Here is an 18,432-nt window from a genome sequence, read left to right on the forward strand (position 1 = left end):
TAGTAAGTACATTTTTCTTCCCTGGTAGCTCAGACGGTAAAGCATCTGCCTACAATGTGGGAGACCTGGATTCGATCCCTGGGTTGGGAAGATCCCCTGGAGAAGGAAATGGCAACCCACTCCAGTACTCTTGCGTGGAAAATTCCATGGACAGAGAAGCCTTGTAGGCTACAGTCCATGGAATCGCAAAAGAGTTGGACACGACTGAGCGACTTCACTCACTCTCTCACTCACTCACATTTTTCTGGCCAGTTCATTAGACTAGCTGGTATTATTTTATGTGAAGCCTGCTCTTTTATCTAGCTAACATGGCATTTTTAGAGTCATCTGAGGGTTTTTTGCTGACAGTCTGTCTTCCTGATTCAAAGCACTCTTGGCCTTTTCATTTTCTCATTTAAATAAATGAACGACCACTGTCATTTTAGATCCATCTACATTCCAGGTTTTCTATTGCTATGGAAGTAAGATATACAAAAAGACACTTGGTCTTTGGAAAGAAAGCTATGAGAAACCTAGATAGCATATTAAAAAGCAGAGACATCACTTTGCAGACAAAGTTCCATATGTTCAAAGCTATGGTTTTTCCAATAGTCATGTATGGATGTGAGAGTTGGAGTATAAAGAAGGCTGAGCGCCAAAGAATTGATGCTTTCAAACTGTCATGCTGGAGAGAAGTCTTGGGAGTCCCTTGGACTGCAAGGAGATCATATCAATCAATTCTGTAGAAAGTCAACCCTGAATATTGGAAGGACTGATGTTGAAACTGAAACTGAAGCTCCAATACTTTGGCCACCTGATGGAAGGAGCCAACTCCTTGGAAGAGATCCTGATGCTGGGAGCGACTGAGGGCAGCAGGAGATGGGAAAGGAGAAGGAAGCATGGCGTGCTGCAGTCCATGTGGTGGCAAAGAGTCAGACACAGCTAAGCAACTGAAGAAAAACAGTCGCCTGAGTCATAAGGCACTTTTCAAAGGAGTACATTTATTTTACATTTCAGGTTATGTAATAACTGGAACAGAACAAATGAGAAGCCTCTTTGTAGAAAATTTAGGGAATGTGTTTAAATGAATGGGAAATTATGAACCTCAACTTTAATATTGATTGAGCTTCCCAGGTGGTAGAGTGGTAAAGAATCTGCCAGCTAATGCAGGAGACACAAGAGATACAGGTTTGATCCCTGGGTTGTGAAGATCCCCTAGAATAGGAAATGGCAACCTCATCCAGTACTCCTGTTTGGAAAGTTTCATGGACAGAGGAGTCTGGCAGGATGCAGTCCACGGGCTCTCAAAGGATTGGGCACAACTAAGCCCTTAGCTGCACAAATACAAAACTGGGGTTTTATACTCTTTAGAATATATCTGAAATATATTTGAAATAACTATATATTTTGTCAAGTCTATGCACACTTTATATCTTATAATCTCAAAATGAGAGATTATACTATAAAACGCCCCTTTTCATGGGTAGTATGGGATATGGTCCTCAAACTAAAACCAAGGGAAAATAAGTCCTATGATGTGTTGCTGAATTTCCTGCATTCAAAGAAATTATCTACTGGAGGTAGCATTGGGGCTTCCCAGTAAAGGGAGGTCAGTAAAAAGCGACCCAGTAAAGGGTTGCTCAGTCAGTAAAGAATCTGCTTGCAGTGCAGGACACCTGGGTTCAATTCCTGGGTGGAGAAGATCCCCTGGAGAAGGGAATGGCAAACCATTTCCTTGACTAGAAAATCCTATGGACAGAAGGAGCCTGGTGGGATACAGTCCATGGGGTCGCAAGAGTTGGACATGACTTAGCAACTAAACCACAACCACAACCAAGATGAGAAGAAGCTGTCTATTTCAGAAACATTAAATAGTGGTCAATAGCTATACTGGGTGCTTTGATGCACTGAATTTTAACACTTTGGATTCAAACTGAAAAAGAACTTTTTCCATATGACTTTCAGAGCTTCTTTTACCTCCTTAGTTCTCAAGCTATAGATCAGGGGATTCAACATGGGAATCACAATGCCATAGAATACAGAGGCCACTTTCCTATTTTCATGGGAATTATGCAAATAAGACTGTAAGTACATGTAAGAGAGCTTTCCATAGAAAATGGTGACTGCTGTCAGACGGGAGGCACAGGCAGAGAAGGCTTTTTTCTTTCCTGCATTGGAAGAGATCCTCAGGAGGGTGGCCAGGAAAAACATGTAAAAAATGATGATGGCTGACACAGTGAATGTCAGCTTAAATCCCACAAAGACAAGAATCAGCATGATGTTGATGTCAGTTTTGGAGCAGGAGAGGACAAAAACTGGAGGAACGTCGCAGAAAAAGTGACTGATGTTATTACCCTTGCAGAAGACCAGTGAAAACGTAAAACCTGTGTGCACATATGCAGTTGTGGAGCCCATGATGTATGAACCAGCTATCAACTGGATGCAGACTCTTCGGGACATGACGATGGGACAGCATAGTGGGTTGTAGATGGCCATGTAATGGTCCACTGCCATAACAGCAAGGAGGTAGCAGTCACTGGTTACAAACGTTGTATAAACTAATAATTGTATGACACAACCCTTGAATGATATTGATTTACTTTCTATTATGAAATTTTGCATCATCTTGGAGTGACAGCAGAGGTAAAACAGATATCAACAAAAGCCAAATGCTGTAGGAAAAAGTACATGGGTGTTTGGACTCTGGAATCTGTCTTGATGAGTAGGATCATTCCAATATTACCCACCATGGAGGTCACATAGATGACCAGAAACATAGTGAAGATACAAATCCCAGAAGGAAGAATTCAGTCACTTCAGTGCTATTTCTCGGTGTCATGAGCACAAAACGTCTAGAAAGGACCAAAAGGGAGACCAGGAAAAGAAAAGAAATGACTTGTTGACTAGAAGACACCCTTAACACTTTATGTCACTTTGTAAAAATTATATTTCATGAAATTATATTTTCAAATTTATTTCCAAAATTTCTTTCAATTTTTTTCTAAAATAAGAAATCACCACATAAAACCAACATATTAGCCATAGATTCATTTTCAAAACAAAGAGATTTTCACAGAATAAGATTCACTTTTAATATTTGGATTCTAAGAAACATAGATTGACATACATTTCACCAAATCTGCCAGTTTCCTTTCCATAGCCCAATGCTGAACATAAATGAAGCCTTAGAAGCACCGAGACTCAGCAGAGGTTAAGCACATTCAAATTACTTAGGTAGTTGGCCTTTTTTCATAGTAATCATTTAATCAGCAAAGACCTTCATTATAAATGAAACAAAGAATTTCATACTGAGGCTGAGAGAGTCATTTCCTAGACAGGTTGATAAGAAGTCTAGGGTTCCCCAAGGAGAGACAGGTCTGGGATATTCAAGGAGGAAGAAAGGACAAGCTTTTTACTTTTTTTCCCTCTACATTCCTTAGGATTATATAACAGTAATGTATCCTGCCTGAGCACAGTCTCTGGATTAAACCTTCTGGCCAATTCTGTTATTTTAAAATGTCAATTATGGGAGTAGGTCTGGTGAGGTCTTTACAACCTCCAGACATTCTTTGGATTCATTGGAGAGTAAATAACTCCATTGCTAACACTAGCAAAGGGGGTAATCTTTTGCCCCCTTCTGATGCCTATGTCAGAAGCTTTCTCTATCTCCTTTATACTTTAATAAAACTTTATTACACAAAAGCTCTGAGCGATCCAGTCTCGTCTCTGGCCCCGGATTGAATTCGTCTCCTCCAGAGGCCAAGAATCCCATGTCTTATTGTTCAGCAACAACCTTTCAAGACAATCCAAGCTTAAAACATACACGTTATGTGTCAGATGTGGGTGGTAGGACTTGCATGGTTTCATTAGCTCTTGAAAAGTCTTCATAATGTCATATCTATACATCACTAGAATTCAGAGTGATGAAAGTCAAGTTGATACAGTAAATGTAATAATAATTATCCTATCAAGATTCTGATTAAGTGGACGCCTGATCTAGTCTAGCTTCCTCTAATAAGTACTTATATACATGGGTGACTGCTTCCTTAAAAGTGTTGCATTTCAATTCTTTTACACCATGTTATCCTGAGAAAGGAACTTGCACTAATTTATTTCTTCTTGGCCCTCATTAAACACTGAATTCAAGAATGATTTCTTATCCTTACAACGAAGTTATCCAACTGTGCTTATTTCTCAGATGGTTTTGGAGAACCAGAGGAGCCCGTGTCAACAGGAGGCTTAGTCTGCACCATTCTTGACACTAAAAGCACCTTCTTACTAACCATCTCATTATGGAGGTGCATTGCTTGGCTTACAGTTATTTATAAGATGAGGTTACTTTAGCTTAATTCAGTTCAGTCGCTCAGTCGTGTCCTACTCTTTGCGACCCCATGAACCTCAGCATGCCAGGTCTCCCTATCCATCACCAACTCCTGGAGTCCACCCAAACCCATGTCCATTGAGTCAGTGATGCCATCCAACCATCTCATCCTCTGTCGTCCCCTTCTCCTCCTGCCTTCAATCTTTCCCAGCATCAGGGTCTTTTCCAATGAGTCAGCTCTTCGCATCAGGTGGCCAAAGTATTGGAATTTCAGCTTCAACATCAGTCCTTCCAGTGAACACGCAGGACTGATCTCCTTTAGGATAGACTGGTTGGATCTCCTTGCAGCCCAAGGGACTCTCAAGAGTCTTCTCCAACACCATAGTTCAAAAGCATCAATTCTTCAGCACTCAGCTTTCTTCACAGTCCAGCTTTCACATCCATACATGACCACTGGAAAAACCATAGCCTTGACTAGATGGACCTTTGCTGGCAAAGTAATGTCTCTGCTTTTTAATATGCTGTCTAGGTTGGTCATAACTTTTCTTCCAAGGAGTAAGCGTCTTTTAATTTCATGGCTGCAATCACCATCTGCAGTGATTTTGGAGCCCAGGAAAATAAAGTCAGCCACTGTTTCCCCATCTATTTGCCATGAAGTGATGGGACTAGATGCCATGATCTTAGTTTTCTGAATATTGAGCTTTCAGCCAACTTTTTCACTCTCCTCTTTCACTTTCATCAAGAGGCTCTTTAGTTCCTCTTCACTTTCTGCCATAAGGGTGGTGTCATCTGCATATCTGAGCTTATTGACATTTCTCCTGGCAACCTTGATTCCCACTTGTGCTTCATCCAGCCTAGTATCATTCTCATGATGTACTCTGCATATAAGTTAAATAAGCAGGGTGACAATATACAGCCTTGACATATTCCTTTTCCTATTTGGAGCCAGTCTGTTGTTCTATGTCCAGTTCTAACTGTTGCTTCCTGACCTGCCTACTGGTTTCTCAAGTCACAGGTCAGGTGGTCTGGTATGCTCCTCTTTTTCAGAGCTTTCCACAGTTTATTGTGATCCACACAGTCAAAGGCTTTGGCATAGTCAATAAAGCAGAAATAGATGTTTTTCTGGGACTCTCTCGCTTTTTTGATGATCCAGTGGATATTGGCAATTTGATCTCTGGTTCCTCTGCCTTTTTAAAAACCAGCTTGAACATCTGGAAGTTCATGGTTCACATATTGCTGAAGCCTGGCTTGGAGAATTTTAAGCATTACTTTACTAGTGTGTGAAATGAGTGCAATTGTGTGGTAGTTTGAGCATTCTTTGGGATTGCCTTTCTTTGGGATTGGAATGAAAACTGATATTTTCCAGTCCTTTGGCCACTGCTGAGTTTTCCAAATTTGCTGGCATAGTGAGTGCAGCACTTCAACAGCATCATATTTCTGAAATCAGAGGACTATCTGGCTTTTGAAGAGTATCAGTTAAAGGGAAGTGCGTGGTAAGGATAATGGTACAAAGATAATGGACCAAACGTATATGGTCATGAATGTCACAAAAATTTTTTCCTCTAATTAAAAAGATACTAATTTTAGGAAATTGAACTGGGATTAAAATGGTAAATGGCTGAGAAAAACTATAGGTTGCTGAAAATGTACATACATTGTGTTTGAATATTGCTTTATGAAATTGGATACATGAAACTATGGACACGTGTGTGTGTGTGTTAGCTCCTAAGAAGTGTCTGACTCTTTGTGACCCCTTGGACTCTAGCCCACCACACTCCTCTGTCCATGGAATTCTCCAGGCAAGAATATTGGAGTGGGCAACCCATTCCCTTCTCCATGCGATCATCCTGAACTAGGAATTGAACCCAGGTTTCCTGCATTGCAGATGTATTTGCATTTTGAGCCACCAGGGAAGCCCTTATCTTTACCATGAACCTGCATTCTTCACAAGCTAGATGGCCCTCTTATTTCATATACGTATCAGGGGAAAGTACCCTCATCGTATAAGTAGCTCTAAGCCAAGCTATGTACCTTTATACATGAGATGATTAGTAAAATATACTTTTAGTGTTAGGAATGTTGCAAACTAACTTATGAACAGGTGTGAGACTGAGTGAGAGAAAAACATCACTTTATAAACTTATAAATCTCTGCACTTTTTCTTTAATTAAAAAAATGCTTTTTAAAAAATATTTTTTGTTTTAAAACAAAAATGACCATTTATATTTTGTGGATTAACTGATTTGCTAAGGCTTAAGTCTACCATTTTAAATGTCTTATTTCTGGTTTTGCTTGTTCATTTGGATTTCTGTGGGTCACTTGAATTTTGTTAGGAATGTCACTTTGATTTATTTATAGTGTTTTTTTTATCACAGATATTTATATAACTTTTTTGTGGCTACTTGAGAGATTCTATTGTGTGTATGCATAGCTGGTGTTACATTTTACCAGCTTGAGTGAAATGCTGTATATATTGAGAATCACATTAGTCAGAATTAAGCTTTCTAGTTCTACTGTCAAACACAGTTTAGAAATCTCAAGAGAAAATCAATTTTATTTATTCATACTTTTCTCTTTTCTTGGCCTTCTTCTTTCTTATTGTTACAAGGTATACTATCTAAAACCAAATAAAAGAAAGAACTTGATTACGTGCATAGATAAGAATGACACAAATACTGTGTACCGGAGACCTACTTCACATAGAATGATATATGTATGTTTCAAAGAAAAGAAAAAATATATACTTGTTTGAACATCAGTCAAAAAATGAAAGACTGGCTGTATTAATATCAGATAAAGTAGACTTCACAGCATAGAAAATTAGCAAAGATAGTGGGATAGTGTGTAATGATATAAGGGTTAACCTACCAAGAAGAAATAGAAGTCCTAAGGGTATGAGTACCAAAGAAGAGAGCTGCAACATATGTGATGCAAAAACTGATAGAACTGAAGGGAAAAATAGAGAAGCATAGTTATAGTATATACATTAACACTCTTTTCAACACTTGGTAGGACAACTAGACAGAAAAAAATAAGGATATGAAAAAACTCAACAGCACCATCAAACAACTGGATTTAATAGACATTTACCAAACATGCCATGTAAAAGAGAATATAAATTTTTTATAGCATCAGCAGAATATATGTCAAGATAGACCATATCCTAAGCCATAAAAAAATCCTTTAAAAATTTAAAAGAATTGAAATCATGGTGTATCTTCCCTGAATGTGATGGTATCAAATATGGCAGCTTCATCTACTATCTTTGCAACTTTCAATGAATGCATTTTTATTCAAAATGACAATATAAAAATGAAGAAGAAAAAATGTAAAACCTGCTTTGTAATGATGTGAGTTTCAAGTGATCAAATTTAAGGAAATTTATCATCATGAGGGCAAGTATTGAATTAGTGTATGTCAAATGGCCATAATAACACATGCAAATAATACACTATGGGCATAGAGTATTGATGCAGTGATTGATCAGTGAATTAATTAATCCAATTATTTGTTCATTTATGTTCTTTCTCAGGCAACACTCTGCCCAATTGACTTCCCTCACTTCATTTCCATTACATCACCAGTGATGATGGGATTCCTCCTGCCTTTGGGGCAAAACATGATGAACCTTGACTCTGACCCTTCCACCTGCCACTCCCTGCATGCAGTTCAGTGAGACATCGCTGATGTTGAAAGGTGAAATTTACTGTTATACTTACACCAATGCTGCTCTCAGAGTCTCTTTCTGCTACTGGCGGAGGCTGACTGCCAAGGCTCTCCGTGGGGTTCCTTCCTGACCAGGAGTTTATAGCTGGGGTTTGAGAGATCACTACTGGATCCCTCGAGAACCTGAGCTTCCAGAGGCTGTGGAAGAACAGGAAAAAACAACATTCATTATTCTCTGCTGAATAAACGTTCATATTTCCAGAGGGGACAAAATGTAATTTTGTGTTACTGCCTTTAGGGACTTATTGGTTTCACTGCTGAAAGAGTTGCCCCATTAGTAACAAATTACCTTCCTGCCCTCCCTTGCTTTCTCCCTCTGTTTTTTCTTTCTTCCTTGTTTTCTTTCTTTCCTCTTCCCTTCCCCTTTCTCTTCCTCCTTCCTTTCCCCCTTCCTCCTTCCTGTCTCTTTGCCATCCTTTTTATTTGGGGGGAGTGAGTTATATAAGAAACCATCCATAAGGTTAAAAGGCAGAAGTACCAAAGTGCATAAAGTAAGACACAACTCCCCTCTATCCCTGATTCCCAGTTTCTAGTTTCCCTCCTGGCAGAACATCACTGTCCCAACTTCTGTATTCTTCCAGATTAGCCTTGAATTGCATTTGGAAACATACCAATATTATATTCTTTATTCCTCAGCCATACAAATGACAGTGTATCACTCACATTTTTCTGTGGCCTGCAGTTCACATAATATTTCTGGGTGACCTACATGGAAAATGACTCTTTTTCCTGGTTGCATAGTATTTCATGAAATACTCTTATGTGGTTGCACAGTATTTCGTGAAAGAGTTGCATTGCTTGCTTAATATGTTTAATGAAACTCTCTTCCCTATTAGTAGATATTTAGATTGTTTCCAATCTTCCCTAAAAAACATACAATACATATATTAGTGTGCATAAATGTGAACATATATCTCTAGGATTGAAAGATATTTAGGAGAAGACCCCCAAGTCAAAGGCCATGAACACTATGAATGTTGATAGATATTGCCCAAGTGTCCTTCAGAACAAGGTTCTGTCCATTTAAATCACTTCTAGCAAATCTAAAGTGATTATTTCTGTAAATCTTCTCTAACAAAATGCTAAGAAATGTTATTAAACTTTGTCACTGTGATAAGTAATGGACAGTAGAATTTAGCTTTATTTGCAGTTTTCTACTACAAACCAGACTGAGCAACTTTTTCAATGTCCAAGAAAGATTAGTACCTCCTTTTCTGTGAGTTATCTGTTCGTATATGTTGCCCTTTAAAAATTTTTGATTTTATATTGATGTTTGGAGTCAAGAACTCTTCCTTGTAAAATCTGCAAGTATTCATTTCTCAATATTAAATATTCAACACTGCTGTTGTTTAGTTGCTGAGTCATGTCTGACTCTTGGTGACCCCACAGACTGCCACATGCCAGGCCTCCCTGCCCCTCACCATCTTTTGGAGCTCACTCAAGTCCATGTCCATTGAATCGGTGATGTCATCCAATCATCTCATCCTCTGTTGCCCTCTTCTCCTTTTGCCTACAATCTTTCCCAGCATCAGGGTCTTTTCCAATGGGTCTTTGCCCAGTTTTTCCACTAGCTCTGTGATCTTGGGTGTGTTATTTATGTCTTGAGCCTTAACTTCCTCACTTGTAAAATGAGGACAATGAGAGTGTCTACTTCAGAAGGGTTGTGAAAGTTTATAGACTTTAAAATAAAGGCTGTGAAAAGAGACAAAGAAGGACACTACATAATGGTCAAAGGATCAATCCAAGAAGAAGATATAACAATTATAAATATATATGCACCCAACATAGGAGCACCGCAATATGTAAGGCAGATGCTAACAAGAATGAAAGGGGAAATTAACAATAACACAATAATAGTGGGAGACTTTACCCCACTTTACCCCACTCACACTTATGGATAGATCAACTAAACAGAAAATTAACAAAGAAGCACAAACTTTAAATGACACAATGGTCCAGCTAGACCTAATTGATATCTATAGGACATTTCAACCCAAAACAATCAATTTCACCTTTTTCTCAAGTGCACATGGAACCTTCTCCAGAATAAATCACAACCTGGGCCACAAATCTAGCCTTGGTAAATTCAAAAAAATTGAAATCTTTGCAGTCATCTTTTCTGACCACAATGCAGTAAGATTAGATCTCAATTACAGGAAAAAAAAAAACTATTAAAAATTCCAACATATGGAGGCTAAATAACACACTTCTGAATAACCAACAAATCATAGAAGAAATAAAAAAAGAAATCAAAATATGCATAGAAATGAATGAAAATGAAAACACAACAACCCAAAACCTATGGGGCACTGTAAAAGCAGTGCTAAGGGGAAGGTTCATAGCAATACAGGCTTACCCCAAGAAACAAGAAAAAAGTCAAGTAAATAACCTAACTCTACACCCAAAGAAACCAGAGAAGGAAGAAATGAAGAACTCCAGGGTTAGTAGAAGGAAAGAAATATTAAAAATTAGGGCAGAAATAAATGCAAAAGAAACAAATGAGACCATAGCAAAAATCAACAAAGCTAAAAGCTGATTTTTTGAAAGGGTAAATAAAATTGACAAACAGTTAGCCAGACTCATCAAGAAACAAAGAGAGAAGAACCAAATCAACAAAATTAGAAATGGAAATGGAGAGATCACAACAGACAACTCTGAAATACAAAGGATCATAAGAGACTACTACCAGCAGCTCTATGCCAATAAAATGGACAACTTGGAAGAAATGGACAAATCCTTAGAAAAGTATAACTTTCGAAAACTGAACCAGGAAGAAATAGAATATCTTAATAGACCCATCATAAGCACGAGAATCAAAACTGTAATCAGAAATCTTCCAGGAAACAAAAGACCAGGGTCAGATGGCTTCACCGCTGAATTCTACCAAAAATTGAGAGAAGAGCTAGCACCTATCTTACTCAAACTCTTCCAGAAAATTGCAGAAGAAGGCAAACTTCCAAACTCATTCTATGAGACCACCATCACCCTAATACCAAAACCAGACAAAGATGCCACAAAAAAATAAAACTACAGGCCAATATCACTGATGAACATAGATGCAAAAATCCTTAACAAAATTCTAGCAAACAGAATCCAACAACATATTAAAAAGATCATACATCATGACCAAGTGAGCTTTATCCCAGGAATGCAAGGATTCTTTAATATCTGCAAATCAATCAATGTAATACATCACATTAACAAAATGAAAGATAAACACCATATGATTATCTCAATATATGCAGAAAAAGCCTTTGACAAAATTCAACATCCATTTATGATTAAAACTCTCCAGAAAGTAGGAATAGAAGGAACACACCTCAACATAATAAAAGCTATATATGACAAACCCACAGCAAACATTATCCTCAATGGTGAAAAATTGAAAGCATTTCCCTTAAAGTCAGGAGCAAGACAAGGGTGACCACTCTCACCACTACTATTCAACACAGTTTTGGAAGTGTTGGCCACAGCAATCAGAGCAGAAAAAGAAATAAAAGGAATCCAGATAGGAAAAGAAGAAGTGAAACTCTTGCTGTTTGCAGACCACATGATCCTCTACATAGGAAACCCTAAAGACTCTACCAGAATAATTACTAGAGCTATCAATGAATACAGTAATGTTGCAGGATATAAAATTAACACACAGAAATCCCTTGCATTCCTATACACTAACAATGAGAAAACAGAAAGAGAAATTAAGGAAACAATACCATTCACCATTGCAACAAAAAGAATAAAATACTTAGGAGTATATCTACCTAAAGAAACGAAAGACCTATACATAGAAAACTATAAAACACTGATGAAAGAAATCAAAGAGGACACAAACAGATGCAGAAATATGCTATGTTCATGGATTGGAAGAATCAATATTGTGAAAATGACTATACTACCCAAAGCAATCTATAGATTCAATGCAATCCCTATCAAGCTACCAATGGTATTTTTCACAGAACTAGAACAAATAATTTCACAATTTATATGGAAATACAAAAAACCTCGAATAGCCAAAGCAATGTTGAGAAAGAATGGAACTGGAGGAATCAACCTGCCTGACTTCATGCTCTACTACAAAGCCACAGTCATCAAGACAGTATGGTACTGGCACAAAGACAGAAATATAGATCAATGGAACAGAATTGAAAGCCCAGAGATAAATCAACGTACCTACGGACTCCTTATCTTCGACAAAGGAGGCAAAGATATACAATGGAGGAAAGACAACCTCTTTAACAAGTGGTGCTGGGAAAACTGGTCAACCACTTGTAAAAGAATGAAACTCGAACACTAACACCATACACAAAAATAAACCCAAAATGGATTAAAGATCTAAATGTAAGACGAGAAACTATAAAACTCCTAGAGGAGAACATAGGCAAAACACTCTCCGACATAAATCACAGCAGGATCCTCTATGACCCACCTCCCAGAGTATTGGAAATAAAAACAAAAATAAACATATGGGACCTAATTAAACTTAAAAGCTTTTGCACAACAAAGGATACTATAAGCAAGGTGAAAAGACAGCTCTCAGAATGGGAGAAAATAATAGCAAATGAACAAACAGACAAAAGATTAATCTCAAAAATATACAAGCAACTCCTGAAGCTCAATTCTAGAAAAAAAAATGACCCAATCAAAAAATGGGCCAAAGAACTAAACAGACATTTCTCCAAAGAAGACATACAGATGGCTAACAAACACATGAAAAGATGCTCAACATCACTCATCATCAGAGAAATGCAAATCAAAACCACAATGAGGTACCATTACACGCCAGTCAGATTGGCTGCTATCTAAAAGTCTACAAGCAATAAATGCTGGAGAGGGTGTGGAGAAAAGGGAACCCTCTTACACTGTTGGTGGGAATGCAAACTAGTACAGCTACTATGGAGAACAGTGTGGAGACTCCTTAAAAAACTGGAAATAGAACTGCCATATGACCCTGCAATCCCATTCCTGGGCATACACCCTGAGGAAACCAGATCTGAAAGAGACACGTGCACCCCAATGTTCATCACAGCATTGTTTATAATAGCCAGGACATGGAAGCAACCTAGATGCCCATCAGCAGATGAATGGATAAGGAAGCTGTGGTACATATACACAATGGGATATTACTCAGCCATTAAAAAGAATTCATTTGAATCAGTTCTAATGAGATGGATGAAACTGGAGCCCATTATACAGAGTGAAGTAAGTCAGAAAGATAAACACCAATACAGTATATTAATGCATATATGTGGAATTTAGAAAGATGGTAGCAATAACCCTATATGCAAAACAGAAAAAGAGACACAGATGTACAGAATAGACTTTTGGATTCTGTGGGAGAAGGCAAGGGTGGGATGTTCTGAGAGAATAGTATTGAAACAAGTATACTAACAAGGGTGAAACAGATCACCAGCCCAGGTTGGATGCATGAGACAAGTGCTCAGGGCTGGTGCACTGGGAAGACCCAGGGGAATGGGATGGGGAAGGAGATGGGAGGGGGGATCGGGATGTGGAATACATGTAACTCCATGGCTGATTCATGTCAATGTATGACAAAAACCACTACAATATTGCTAAGTAATTAGCTTCCAACTAATAAAATAAATAAATAAATAAATAAATAAATAATCCCCCTCAATAAAAAGAAGGCTTTGAAGGTATAAATAAAATCAAGCTTGCAAAGCTCTTAGCACTCATTAGCTAGTCTTTCAACTCTTGATTTCAGACAATTTACAGCTTGAGGCCATGGAAATGAGACTAACTTTAGAGACCAGTATTGAGTAGCAAGGACTGTGAACAGGACAAGCAGAGGACAATCCAGGAGGATTTCCTGTAAGAATGAGGTGTGTGTGGAGCACATGTGAAGGATGGGAAGGCAAATGGGACAACTTAAGTGGTCTTGGAGGTGGGAATCAGATGGTTGTGCTTTTTGGGCAGAGAGGAGTTCAGACTGCCCAGAGGGTAGGAAGAGCTGCCAAGTGGTCCAGGAGATGGAGGGGATTGTTGTGCCAACTCTGGAAGGCCCAGTGAGAATCTCACAGGGCACACACAGCCTGTGTGGGCAAGAGCTTCACAGTCCTAGAAACTGCTCATGAGCCCTGATTAAAACTTGGGTGCACATGGAAGCTGATATGTTCTGCCTTTTTATCAAATTCCAATTATACTTCTTGGGGCTGCTTAGTGGGTGGGTGTCATCCCCGTGTCTCAGTTCTGCTTTATCAAGTGATGAATCCTATCCCCGCCCTCTCTTCCCTTGTCAGAAACACAACCACAATAATTTTTCAGCCATGAAAAGCAGAGACATTTCTTTGTCAACAAAGGTCCGTCTAGTCAAGGCTACGGTTTTTCCAGTGGTCATGTATGAATGTGAGAGTTGGACTATAAAGAAAGCTGAGCAGAGAAGAATTGATGCTTTTGAACTGTGGTGTTGGAGAAGACTCTTGAGAGTCCCTTGGACTGCAAGGAGATCCCACCAGTCCATCCTAAAGGAGATCAGTCCTGGGTGTTCATTGGAAGGACTGACGCTGAAGCTGAAACTCTAGTACTCTGGCCACCTGATGTGCAGAGCTGACTCATTGGAAAAAACCCTGATGCTGGGAAAGATTGAAGGCAGGAGGAGAAGGGGACGACAGAGGATGAAATGGTTGGATGGCATCACGGACTCAATGGACATGAGTTTGAGTAAGCTCCGGGAGTTGGTGATGGACAGGGAGGCCTGGAGTGCTGCCGTTCATGGGGTCACAAAGAGTTGGACGCGACTGAGCGTCTGAACTAAACACTAGTGAGGGAGCATTCTCCGTCCCCCTTCTGATGTCTGTGTCAGAAGCTTTCTCTATCTCTCTTATACTTTAATAAAATTTTATTACAAAAAAAGCTCTGAGCGATCAAGCCTCGTCTCTGGTCACGGATTGAATTCTTCTCTGTAGGCCAAGAATCCTGGCATCTCTCATGGTTCAGCAACAACCTTTAACACTGGTCAATATATATTCCTTATATTATTGTAAGATTTGTTTACCATGTCTTTAAATTAGACGTGATAATAGGCAGCTAAAGCCCTGCAACTTTGGTCTTCATTAGAAATTTTTTTTTTGATCATTCTAGTTTTTTTTTTTTTTTCTTTCCAAATGGACATGGTGCTTTTTTTAGGGGAAGGCTGCACTATCATGACTTTCTTCTATGCTAATTGTTCTTTAATCTCCTCTCTGTTACCTTTTTGGCAATCAACATTCTCTTAGTTAAAAAAAAATTTAATTTCATTAGGTTCTCAAATACATTTGGATATTGTTGATCTCAGTGTTCTTCTCTTATTTTAAATTTTCTTTGTTCCCCAGTATCATTTTTATTGATAAGCTGACAAATTATTTATCCACTTTATTGTTATTTTTAGCTTTGGAGAATTCTGCTGCTGCTGCTAAGTTGCTTCAGTCATGTCCAACCCTGTGCAACCCCATAGATGGCAGCCCACCAGCTTCCCCCATCACTGGGATTCTCCAGGCAAGAGTACTGGAGTGGGTTGCCATTTCCTTCTCCTTGGAGAATGAGTTCTTTCATTTATTATTTCTGTCATTTATGGGGTTTTCAACATCAATTAAAAATAACTGCTACTCTCTTCTCCTTTAATATTATTTTCTGATGCCTTGAAATGTATACTTACTTAATTTATCATTATTTCCTATTTATTAACTCAAGTATTTATAAAGCTATACAATTTTATTTGAACATCCCTTATAGTTTGTAGTGTAATGATTTGTAAAATATTATTTTATATGTATTTGTCAATTTTGTTTTAATAAACCAAAGGGTTGTTTAAATGAGAATTTCAATTTTAAGTGGTAGAGTTTTAGGTGTTTTTAACTTCAAGCTTTAAAGTTAAATTCTAGATATACTTCTTTAGATCAGAGAATATTTCTACACTATTTCTGATTTTTGGAGTCCATTGTATTTCTGTAATTCTTCCAGGGACATATAAATAGGACATAGGAAAGAATAAAAAAAAAAAAAAAAAAGAAAGAAGAAAGGGAGGGAAAGAGGAATGAAAGAAAGAGAGAAAGAAAAAGAAGGCACAAAGAAAGATATTTGTCAGATTTCAAGTTATTTTGAAGGGGAAAATCAGTTCTTCCAATAAATCATACTGTGATGTGTCTAACACGGTATTAAATAACCACAAAACACCAACAAGAAACAGTTTTTCTAACTGAACTCCCCCAGTCTACAAGGAAACTGTAAAAAGACCAAGAAATCTGTAAGTATCTTCTACTTTCTCACTATAACTTTTCCTACTTTATTCTTTGCACCTCTTGAGCAATAATTACTGAGATGCCCAGTTGCTGATCTTCTTTTTGCTAGTAACTAAATCTAGAGAGAGTACCTGCTTCCTTAATTCATACTTTGATTCATTCAGCAAAGCATGTATTCTATAAAATGCCCATTACCACTTATTGAGATGTCTACAGCTTCTGTACAGTGAGCTACAAAAGCAAAATAGACCTAAATTTTGATTTTAGGTGTGTTTGATTGGTAGGCTTCCACAATATAGAGTTTCTGTATGTATTTACTCTCATTAATGATATCAGATAGCTTTTCTGTAACTTTATTTAAATTTTTTTTTCTCAACTTGATCTTTCATAACCTGTGAGAGGTAAGTTTAACATTTACTATTACAGTACCATTGTGCATTTTTCATCCATGCATTTTGTGATCTTTCACTTTGTATATATTAAGGTGATATTATTTAATATACAGATTTTTTCATGAATATATCTACATAATCAAAGTTCTCTATGCAAGGTATTTAAAGATATTACATTAAAGAATGTTTGTATAAGGAGACTTATCAAAATAGTAAAACTAGAATTGCCTCTGTCTTCAGAGATGATTCAGGGTGGTAAATATAAACATCTTTCTTTTCTGCAGAGGTTTGTTTACAGTTCAGGTGAAGATAAGGTTTCTCTCTGCAAAGCAAATATGAGCAGCTCACCAGCAACCTTAAGCAATATCAGAGATTCATAATCTTAGGCTTTCTCTCCGAGAGTGCAGAAAAATGCACACTGCTGCATGGGCTGGTATCATCTGGTTTCTTTTGATGCTGTTTGTGCAACAACTGGATCCGTATCTCTGTGCCTCTATGCTCATCATTCAGTCCACGATTTGGAACTTCTGGAAATGTTGAAGAAGGCAATGAACTCCTCTCAATTACAACATCCTATGGTTTAATTGACTAATGAGATTGAAAGAAGTATAATAAGTGATCTCCATCTTTTTTTTTTTTTAAACATGCTTGTCAACAGGATGGGTGTGTAATTAATTCTTTTTTTTTTCCCCTCAAGTTCAAGCTCAGGTATAACTTCTGTTCAACCTCAACTCCTCCAACCTCAAGGCCTCGCTTTTGGGTAAATGAGTCTATTCTGTAGCACCAAATTATGCATTGCATGTTATACATGTGGAGGATGGTATTGCTGGAGATTCATGTTATATTTAAAATACAATCTTACCAAAATGAACGGGTATGATCTGCATTTGCCTGACTCCTGTGTCAGTTTCCTAGTTGGTTAGAGAACATATACAGAAAAGACGGGTACTGCTCCGTAATGTCTGCATATTCATGCAGATTCATGGAAGTGTTTTTTTTTGCCCCTTTCCTTTCTCCATTTTTCCTCCAAAAATGGCACTTTCAATTATTCTTTATAAAATTCAAATAGCTTAGCTATAGACTCACAGCGAGACTAATAGTACCAGACACCAGAAAAGATTTTTGTCCTGAGACTTTTTATATTATACATATAGAGGACATTTAAAAAAATTTATATACTTCATTTTCTTGTTCTTTTTTAAGGACAGGTATTTGGAAAAAGTGCTCATCAAAAGGTTCAAAAAGAGTATCAAAGACCTTTTCAGACACTTTCTTTTTGAGAAACACATGAATTAGAAAATTATTTAATGACTTAAGATATTTTCATTAAATTTCAGATCTATTGGTATAATTAAAGAATGCCTTTGGAACTCACAGGCTTCCCTGGTAGCTCAGCTGGTAAAGAATCCACCTGCAATGCAGAAGACCTTGGTTCGATTCCTGGGTTGGGAAGATGTGCTGGAGAATGGACAGACTACCTACTCCAATATTCTTGGGCTTCCCTGGTGGTCTCAGATGGTAAAGAAACCACCTGCAATGTGGGAGACCTGGGTTCGATCCCTGGGTTGGGAAGATCCCCTGGAGGAAGAAATGGCTACCCACTCGAGTATTCTAGCCTGGAAAATTCTGTGGACTGTATAGTCCATGGGGTCACAAAGAGTCAGCATGACTGAGTGACTTTCACTTCACTTGAAATATTTGCCACACCTTCTGCTGTTGAGAAATAAGACAATTGCTCCTTGCTTGTTGAATCATATTGAGTTAGTAATTGATGTTCAGT

The 18,432-nt window shown here is 38.0% G+C and overlaps 1 pseudogene; it reads right to left on the minus strand.

Annotated features, from left to right (window-relative positions):
• Nucleotides 1-1,893: 1,893 nt before the first annotated feature.
• LOC136174631 (olfactory receptor 5AK2-like) lies at nucleotides 1,894-2,818 on the minus strand (annotated as a pseudogene).
• Nucleotides 2,819-18,432: the final 15,614 nt, after the last annotated feature.

The sequence above is a fragment of the Muntiacus reevesi genome, chromosome 9 (genome assembly GCF_963930625.1).
Source record: "Muntiacus reevesi chromosome 9, mMunRee1.1, whole genome shotgun sequence".
In the NCBI taxonomy this organism is placed as follows: Eukaryota; Metazoa; Chordata; class Mammalia; order Artiodactyla; family Cervidae; genus Muntiacus; species Muntiacus reevesi.